This window comes from Miscanthus floridulus, chromosome 12 (assembly GCF_019320115.1).
Source record: "Miscanthus floridulus cultivar M001 chromosome 12, ASM1932011v1, whole genome shotgun sequence".
NCBI lineage: Eukaryota > Viridiplantae > Streptophyta > Magnoliopsida > Poales > Poaceae > Miscanthus > Miscanthus floridulus.
The window spans coordinates 35,414,856-35,424,983 of record NC_089591.1 but is presented as its reverse complement, the minus strand read 5'-3'; the positions used below and the strand labels follow the sequence as shown (position 1 = coordinate 35,424,983).

The following is a 10,128-nucleotide window of genomic DNA, read 5'->3' as shown; positions in this document are numbered from 1 at the left end:
GTACTTTTATTTTGAGACGGAGGTAGTATATAAATTAAACACAATTACCCAACACACCTCCTAGCCTAAAAGAAATAAGAGAATTACACGGTACAAATACAGGAGTGTTCAGTAAAACGGGTGCAGCTGCACTGTGGGTGCAGCAGTCACACCAATAGCCAGCAGCGGCTGCAACCAGCCGCAACAGCTAGAGATAAAAACAACTTTTTCATCTTCATTGTGGCAGGAACAAATGAGTCAAATGGCATGAATTCAATATTAACATCAATACAAGTCCCATATATTAAAACAAAAGTTCAAAATCAACTGCTAAGCATCAAATAAACTAGCCAAACAATGGCTTTAATCAGAAGTAACAGGCCACCCTACTCGCAAAAACACATATGCTCGCCCCTATGAATATACGTACGCAAGCTCTATCTCTATAAACTTCTCTCAAAAACTGAGTCTGACATATCTTGAAGCTGACAAAGTCATCGAAGATGGCTGCTGTCAATAGACACGTCACCTATTAACAAAAAGAATATCGGCATTAAATTTTAAAGTAAATTTTGAAAAAATACAAGCACATGTGCTAAGTCATGACTTGAACAAATGTTGTCAATTTGATGCCCGAGACTAGAGATTTGATGAAGCGTCTTGTATGACTAGCTCACCATGTCTGGGGATGCTCCATGTGCAGCAGCTGGAAGCTTGGGGAGATCGAGTTGGGGCCTACGTGGGTGCTCGAGGAAGAAGATGAAGCTTGGGGGTGGCCTTCTCCTCCAACTCTGACGAGGTTGATGGCGTGAGGGTGGTGCACCATGTTGCCGGCGACATCCTCCGACCATAGGGGTGTGACCTCCTCCTCCTGCTCCTTTCTCTTCCTTCTTCCTTTCTTCTCTTCTTGCTCTCCTCTCCTCTTTTCTGTTCTAGTTTCTGTAGAACGAGGGAGATGAGGGAATGGAGAGGGTCTATTATTCCAAAATTGATGGTGTTGAAATCAGTACACTTGCTTAACAGTAAGTTCTAGAATCAATGGTGCTCGAGCCAATTTGTACATTTGCTTGAGCACCATCGATTCCAAAAACCGTGTCTAAAAATGGTTTAGAACCGTTGCTGATGGTTTTTTGTACATGTTACTCAAATGCTTTATGGGCTATTAGCACCTGAATTTTTTTAGCCACAAGATTGGGATCCAACGGTCCATGTGTGTTTTCTACTTCCTCCATTCTAAAATATAGGTTGCTTTTGCTTTTCTAGAAACATAGATCATGCTATACACCAAGACAGCCTATAATTTAGAAAGGAAGGAGCACCTCACCATTTTCTTCTCTCAATCTCCTTCCTCCATGGCAGTAAGTTTAGCCATGGTGTGACATACTACTTACATCCCTGTCCATCTCACTTCCTCCAATTTTGGTGGCGCGCTAACCTCTCTTTTCACGACATCGTCGCCCTTCGTTTTACCCCTGCTCAACGGGCCTCCTCCAGGTGACAAATAGCCGGCCATATATAGTTGTTTTAGGTAGTACATACCTGTACTCATGTTCAGGTTAGATCTTTTATCCCGCTATAGCTAAGTCTTAGTCACAGGAGAATAATGTCGCTAAATGTCCATAGTCGCCAGTCGGCTACTTGTTACACTGACGATGCGCATACACCTCTAGCTACCACCTCTGCTTGGTCGACCTGCAGGCTGCACTTTCATCAGAGTGTCAGCTGCTAGCTAGTACGTTGTGTACGTGCATGCGGATCAGATTCCTGCCTTATCCTGGTTGATTGTCTGGCTGAGTGCGTGCCACAATATTTGTGTGGATATATCTAACTTTATATTGTAATATATGATGCGATGCAGAAAATGGAGCTAAGTCAAGGACCATACGGAGGCTCCATTTGATACTGTCTAGAATGTAGCTAGCAAACATTTCCAAGAGGAGATAGATGTCTTTGGAAGACATACATACAACACATCCGCAAGCCAAGTTCAGGATTTGCATGCCTCAGGGCTCAACCTTGTTGTTATTACCCAGTCATCATTAGCTGCTGCTACTGTTACTGCTACTGCTATAATTAAAGGAGGCACAGTAGTAGTTCCTAACCCTAAGGTCCACATGTATATATGTCTCCGTCTACCATCAACAGGTTCTGACTAATAATGCTCATTTTACTAGTCTTAATTGGAGACATTTATATAGCTTTGCAAACTAACTAAATCCACATATATATATGCATCTTTGTTGGGAGATTTTAAAATGAAATGGCACATTTGATCCTACCTAACATGCATGCAAACCTCTGGCATAACAAAATACACAACCAATAATATTATTACAGAAGTGGGAAAAGTGAGTAGAATCACACATGCAGGCAGGACAAGCTGATGAATGTCCAACACATGCATTTCTGAACAATCTGCAAGCAGGCACAGATAGCAGCAAAATAATTAAGAAAATACATAACAATATTAGCATTGCAGCATTGGATATGAATCAGAATCACCAAAATGAACAACCATACCTGCCAAAACAAATGAAGCACAGGCCAGACAGTAGTACGTATCATGAGAGAGTGACGGCAGAGAAGAAGAGGCCTTCCATGACAGGCAAGAGCCACTCAGGCTAGCCAAGGTGACCGCCCACAAACCCAGCTGAACTGGCCATGCAACCGGAACTCCCAAGGCCATGTAGGCAAGTCATCCTTGGCTACGGCTACCAAAGGCAGGCTCTGGCCACCATGCAAGGCCCCTCTTCTTCTTGTTCTTGTTCTTCTTCTTCCTTATTGGTGGGTGATCCAGACTGCTCCACCGATCGATGCCGACTCAATGCATATCGGTTTACCACGTCCTCAGCTTTATTTCCTGGATACTGATTACCGATCGTTGATAAAATAAGATTGGTACTGGCCGGAATATATTCATATTCAGCTAAGGTTGCGGCTCTTGTCGAATGGGACCGAAGGCATCATAGCTGGGTCCATCGTCGTCTTTACTCGATCGTCTTACCCATGCTCAACAGGGCCTCCTCCAGGTGACAAATAGCTAGCTATAGGTGCCGCTATAGCCGGCCATATATAGCTGTTTTAGGTAGTACATTGTTATTTGTACCTACGTTCAGTTTAGATCTTTAAGCCCGCTATAGCTAAGTCTTAGCCTAAGGAGAATCATGCCGCTAAATGTCGGCTACTTGTTACACTGACAATGTGCATACACCTCTAGCTACCACCTCAGCTTGGTCGACCTGCAGGCTGCAGCTGACGACTCTCCCTATCTGAGCCCGTTGAGTTCGCTATTCTTCTTGTTGAGTTCCATTTCTACTTGCGCCGTTGCGCGCGACGCATGTGTGTGCGCGTTGTCGTTCTTCCATCACAATCAGAGTGTGTCGTGTGTGCTTATAGCTAGCTAGTACGTTGTGTACGTGCATGCGGATCTGATTCCTGTCTTATCCAGGCTGATTGTCTGGCTAAGTGCGTGGTGCCACAATATTTGATGCGAAACGTACGTACACATGGAGCTCTCAAGTCCAAGTCAAGGACCATACGGCTCCATTTGGTACTATATATCTAGAATCTAGCTAGCAAACATTTCCAAGACATACAACACATCCACAAGCCAAGTTCAGGATTTGCATGCCTCAAGGGAGTCAAGGCTCAGCCTTGTTATATTACCCAGTCATCATTAGCTGCTGCTACGTACTGCTATAATTAAAGGAGGCACAGTAGTAGTTCCAGACCCTAAGGTCCACATGTATATATGTCTCCGTCTATCATCAACAGGTTCTGACTAATAATGCTCACTTTACTAGTCTTAATTGGAGACATTTATATAGCTTTACCAACTAACTAAATCCACACTTATATACATGCATCTTTGTTGGAAGATTTTAACATGAATTGGCAAATTTGACCCATTGCATTTTTACAAAAGTGAGTTGCAGAAATGTCTCCAACTATTTTACTGCATATTAGTTTGCCACATATTCCATTTGATCCAATTATATATAATTAACCACTGGCACAACAAAATACTCATCAACCAATATTACAAAAGCGAGTAAAATCACACATGCAGGACAAGCTACAGAATGTTCAATATATATACATTATTTCTGAACAATCTGCAAGCAGGCTGCAGGCCGGCACAGATAGCAGCAAAAAAATTAAGAATATACGTGACAAGATTAGCATTGCAGCATTACATATGAATCAGAATCACCATGAACAGCCATACCTGGCAAAATAAATGAAGCACATACAGGCCAGACAGTATCATGAGAGAGTGACGGCAGAGAAGAAGAGGCCTTCCATGACAGGCAAGAGCCAGTCAGGCTAGCCAAGGTGACCGCCCACAAACCCAGCTGAACTGGCTATGCAACCGGAACTCGCAAGGCCATGTAGGCAAGTCATCCTTGGCTACCAAAGGCAGGCTCTGGCCACCATGCAAGGCCCCTCTTCTTCTTGTTCTTCTTCTTCTTCCTTATCGGTGGGTGATCTGCGAGGCACTACCGCTTGACACCTCGGTATTTATAGCAGGAAAGGGAATACATAGGATGAACCTGACTGCTCCACCGATGCCGACTCAATGCATATCGGTTTACCACGTCCACAGCTTTATTTCCTGGATACTGATTACCGATCGTTGAGAAAATAAGATTGGTACCGGCCGGAATATATTCATATTCAGCTAAGGTTGCGGCTCCAGGGCATGTGCATTTTCAGACGGGGTGAACGTGCTAGCTGCATTTGCCATTTATGAGAAATCTGAAAAGCTCCAGAGGTGCAGTGATTCGCGCAATCTGAAGGAAATCTCCATATTCTCTTTGGATAGTATCACTGGGAAGGAATTCATCTCCCTGATGGCAAATGTCATGCACCACTATGTTTAAAGTTATTTTGTTCCCTCAATTTGAGTTTGACCTGCATTATATATTGATAATACCGTGGTTAGGTCCTCCACATGGTGGTATCTGGTACTGGCAGCGGTAGGTAAGCATACAAGAATAACTCCTCACAATGCAATATGATCGATTAAAAAACATTATTGCATCACCTTTGTTGGTTAATGCAATCAGCTAACGCTGCAAGACAATGAACATGTGGTAGCGTATCAGCAATCTTGTTGTACAAGAGTTTTTGTTGATCGTGGACTCTTGCTGCTTTGAAGATTTATGACCATCCTGGTGTCGCACTTCTCACTTGTCCCCTTCTTTTATAAGAGCATCTTGGCCTTATCAGCCTAGTAAGGGTTAGTTGACTTTTTTTTAAATAATTTTCTGCTCATTTTTGCAACTTTCCTATGTGTCAATCTAGAACGGAAAAATGTCCTACTCTTGCAATAGGAAAAGAGACAGAAATTGAAGTCTTTGGAAGGGGAATATAATCTCCAAACTTTTGATAATGGAATGGTTAATTGAATAATTTCTCTTCTCAGGCAAAGAAATATGAACCACCCATGTCTCTTAAAATTTGTGAAAGTACATAATTTTATAATCCACTACTAGAGAGAACTTTGAAACAAAGTCAGAAAGGAAATATACACTAAAATGGTTGAGAGTTTTGCTGGCATGTAGATCATCTCTACTTTTCTTTGTCAAGTGCATTACAGGCATAGATGCTCGCATACATACACGCGCACTCACTGGCGAATCCCGGGCACGGCGACCCAGCTGGTTGCTCGCCCGGGCTCCGGTGCCGGCGCACACTAAGGTATTTCTCACATCATGCTCTGCGGCAAGCTTAAAAATACGTAATCTTACCGTCTCCATGAGGTTCGCCCAGGCTCCATTCGATCGTTGGGTCAGGCTCCATTCGATCGTTTGGTCTTCTACTGCACGCACTCAGCCACTCACACCTATACACCCATGTGAGCATAACCTACCCCTATGAACGGCTTTGAAAAACTAAGCCAATAGACAATCTTAAGATGATCTGGCTAACTCGGAGAGATGAAGAGTTCTGTCCATGGCGTTCCTGCTAGTGCCTGACGATCATGTCTGTCCCCGCTTTTAACACTTGCCCTGGCTGGGTGGTTGAGGCTAAGATCCTTCGTCGATATGGCTCGCCGGTCACTGGTGATCCCTCTTCATCAGCTAAGGATTTCTTCCTTGTTCTCTCGGTGGGACGTTGTAAATTTCGTCTCAATGTTCTTCTGATTGAGAATCTTCTCCAAACTGTCATTGGTGGTTTCCCTAGAGCTTTCAGAGTGGTGCAGTTGGATGATAGAGTCTTCAGATTTTCAGTGGCTTGTCATCAGGTTGGCTTCCTGTAGGATCAATTCACTTAAAGATAGCCAATCAGAGGGGGGTGAATGATTGTGAAAGCCAAAAACTAATTTTAAAACTTCCCCCTACTCACAAAACCTAATTGAGCCTCATTTTCAATTCTAGATAGAATACTACATCTCCACAAAAAATAATCTCGACCAAAAAGGAAGCTCCAACTGACCTCGAAATTTTACAGATCAAAGTAGATGAAATTCTAGAACTAACCCAACTAGAATCAAGTCAATCGGGTGACGAGAATTATTGATCAAGCACTAATTTCGTGATTATGCAAAATCTATGAAAGATTAATCAACGAGACTTCTTAGATCACAAGCTTGATGCCTTAGCACGATTTTAGATGGATCAAAATAGGTCTATGATTGAGAATAAGAAATCAATCTAAAATCAATAGCTAGGCATGCAAAACGATGAGCAAAGACAGAAGCGGATGAACGAGATTACCGACTCATCAATTATCAAACCTTGGTCTTTATTGCATAGATGTGTTCACAAATTGCATTACACAAGCATCCTTACAAAGCTCACCACGTGTTCCCAAACCTTAAAAACAGATGCCACGACCTCCTGTCGTGCGCTGCCTCTCTTCTCCTGCCGTCGCACGTCGCGCACACACAAAACAACGTCCTCTGCAGCGCTACCTCTACCGGCTCGGACGTCCTCCTTTTATATCCTGGCCAGTGGCCAACGCATCGACCAGGCCTTTTCTCAGTCACGTAACGCAACAGGACTGGACTCCATCACGTCCACAGCAAGGCAGCAAACCACCGACGCTTGTGGATCGCCTCTCCTTGCCATGTCCTGGTCGAACCAAAGCTCGGCCTCCTCTTGTTCTAAACAGCACTTGACCAAGCCCGTCCAGCACAAGGAGCATGACCCATATGCATGCATCACCACGTATGCACCAGGCCAATACGACTTGGACTCATCATCCAAACCAGCTACGTGCCGACCTGCACGTCTACCAGAACCTTGCACCTTGCAGATGCACCATCTCGCACATCTGCAGCTATTCACGTATCCATGCACATCTCCCATGCCCACGTGTCATAACTACCAATCATCATCACGCCGTAGTCCATACATCTCCCGTGTAGGTCTCACGGAGTGATCGTCTTATCTTCACATACATTGTTCTCTAGCCCGAACGTCCCGCATGACATCCTTGACCCATGGGACCTCACACTACGTCAAAAAGTATTTGTAGGGGCGGTTGTAGACCATTTGTAGGGGCGGTTTACCCAGCCGCCCCTACGTAAGAGTCTCTACAAATTATGCATTTGTAGGGGCGGCTCTTATTACCAGCCGCCCCTAAAAATCTATTTGTAGGGGCGGCTGGAAACACCAGCCGCCCCTACAAATCGATTTGTAGGGGCGGCTGTAGTACCAGCCGCCCGTACCAACGGGTATTTGTAGGGGCGGTTCAATCTAGAACCGCCCCTACAGTACGTTTTTCCGCAAAAAAATCGCTTTTTCAATTCAAAATCGCTTTGCCGAACGTCCCACAACCAACGTTCCGAACCGCGTTCGCGTTGCCGAACGCCCCGTGACCAGCGTTCGCGTTGCCGAACACCCCGCGATCGCGACTACAAACATAAGAGTATTCTATAAACTACAATTACAAGTCCAATTCACATGAATATATAAAATCCATCATTAAATATACAAATTCCATACACATTGTTATCAACGTCCTAGATCTAGCCTTTCTGTCTCATGAAGGTGTTGGTACTGAGGATTTGTACCTAACTCAGACTCTCGGTCATGGTAGGCGCCTCTGACGTGTACAATCTGGTCCAATATGGAGTTGCAAAGGTCGCCTACGAGCTCTAAGAGTTGGTCATCCTTGTATGGGTCTCTTTTCATTCCTTTCTCTTCTCTCCACTACAAGAAAACAAGTTTCGGTTTAGTATTTTATACCATTTACGAAGTTTTTATACTATGGGTGAAGAGGTTCAAACTTACCCTTAAGGGGTGTCTCCTGTAGGCACCGGTGTTACCCATCATAGAACATATATAGTATCCACAATGTACACTCCCAGGCTTCTGCTTGGGGCACTGTGTGTTTTGCATATGAAAATGTTTAGTAATGCTTTTGACAGCCATGTAACGGAGTACTGAAGAAGTAAGTTACACTTACCGCACATAGTGTTTTTATAGCCAGCTTTTCCTTCCTTGCTGGATCATGCCTTCCATGATGATTAGTGACATAGAACCTAAATACCCTGTTCAAATTATTTTAGCAAATACAACTTGTTAGTATCCAAAAGTGAACGTTACAAGTATGTATACAAACATATAAGCTAATGAGGATTGTCGATATGTATACATCTTGAGAATCGATATGAAGTCTTTGTATGTCACCATGTCCTTATCTAATGAATCAAAGACCCATGTCATGCTCCTCCCGACATCGACGGCTATACAAATCCAGTGGTTGCTGCATGGATTTAATCATAGAACTAGATAAGCCCTTTTGCATCGAATGAAATATATCGAACAAAGCTTTAAGTATAGAGTTGAGCTTACTCGAAGTTGTATGGTAGCCATATAGTAGAGTGGTGTTGGAGATTTTTGAAAGCCAAGGCAATGTATGCCGCAACCTTAAGGGACTCTTCCCTTAGCTTCGCACTACGGATGCGCTCTTTCTCCCAAAGAGTCTTTGCAGCTGCTAGCTCTTTGGCATCCAGTGTCCACCGTTTAGGGTAATTAAAATTTGTTTGGGCTATAGCTTGAGGGTCTACATACCCGGCTTTCACACTTGGCATTTGTTTGACAATGTGCACTTGCATTCTACAAATCACGGCGTGGGTTAGTTACAACATAATTCAAAGATTATATTCATATCATATCGGGAGGACAAGGACTTATAGGCACCACGTGCGAATTAGATTCATCTCCATTTCTCCCAGGTGAAAGCATGTGTGCATGTCATTGTAGTCAAAGACAATTTTCCCGGCTGGGCTTCCAAATGTGCCGGTGGGAAAGCATGCTTGTATGATATCTATGCTCGTTGGGAGAACACGCAAGTACCAATCATGGAACCTTCTCATTCCAAGTGGTAGGCGCTGGATGTCCCGGTTTGGTAGGAAGGGCTTGCCTCTTTCATATTTTTCAGGCAATCCTTTGACCATTCGATGGCATCAACATTTGGATACTGCTTTGCAATTTGGTGGAGTTTGCTACTGACGACCTCCTCAGAACCCTGTGATGGGACTTTTTTAACTTGGTTTTCAGGCTTGAACTGATCATGGGAATACCACTTGGACACCGACGAGACGTCTTTGATCGGAACATAAACTGGCCTTATGTTGATTGGAATCTTCTTTCAGAGTTCCCATTCAGGCACGTCCTCATCTTCTTGTGCATCACCTTCTTCAGGAGACACTCGTTGTTCATGTATCGGTTGTGCTTGTTGAGAAGACTGTGGCATCTCATGATGCACTTGCCCGGTACGAGCTGGAGAAGGTTGTGGCATCTCATCAGGCACATGCTCGATAGGAGGCGGGGAAGAATGTGGCATCTCAAGAATGTGGGGGTCACGAGACGGTGAAAATATCTCCCCGTCCTCAACAACTCGCTCCAAATTTGGGAGAGGGAGAGGCGGCGAAGAAGCAGTCAATATAATGTCCCGTTTGTGCCAGAGGATGAACTACCCCATAACGTCTCCGAGTAACACCAGCCCCTCGGGAGTTGCGTAGTCTATCCTCCACTGCATGAACTCGGGCTTCATTGTATGCACCTCGACCCTAGTGTATTCCGACGGTATCTTATTATTGTGGTGTAAGCCACCGCGAGGATGTGCCACACCCGTTGCCACCTCCATCACAGTGTTCTGCCGGCCGCTAAGAAACACCAAGGTGCAACTAGT

General features: G+C 44.3%; 1 long non-coding RNA gene across 1 annotated transcript; it reads right to left on the bottom strand.

Annotated features, from left to right (window-relative positions):
* Window positions 1–356: 356 nt before the first annotated feature.
* Window positions 357–3,921, bottom strand: LOC136498098 (uncharacterized). Its single transcript, XR_010769515.1, has 3 exons — window positions 1,304–3,921; window positions 657–918; window positions 357–508 (listed from the first exon to the last, which is right to left on the bottom strand). It is a non-coding gene; the product is annotated as an uncharacterized lncRNA (long non-coding RNA).
* Between the last annotated feature and the right edge of the window lie 6,207 nt (window positions 3,922–10,128).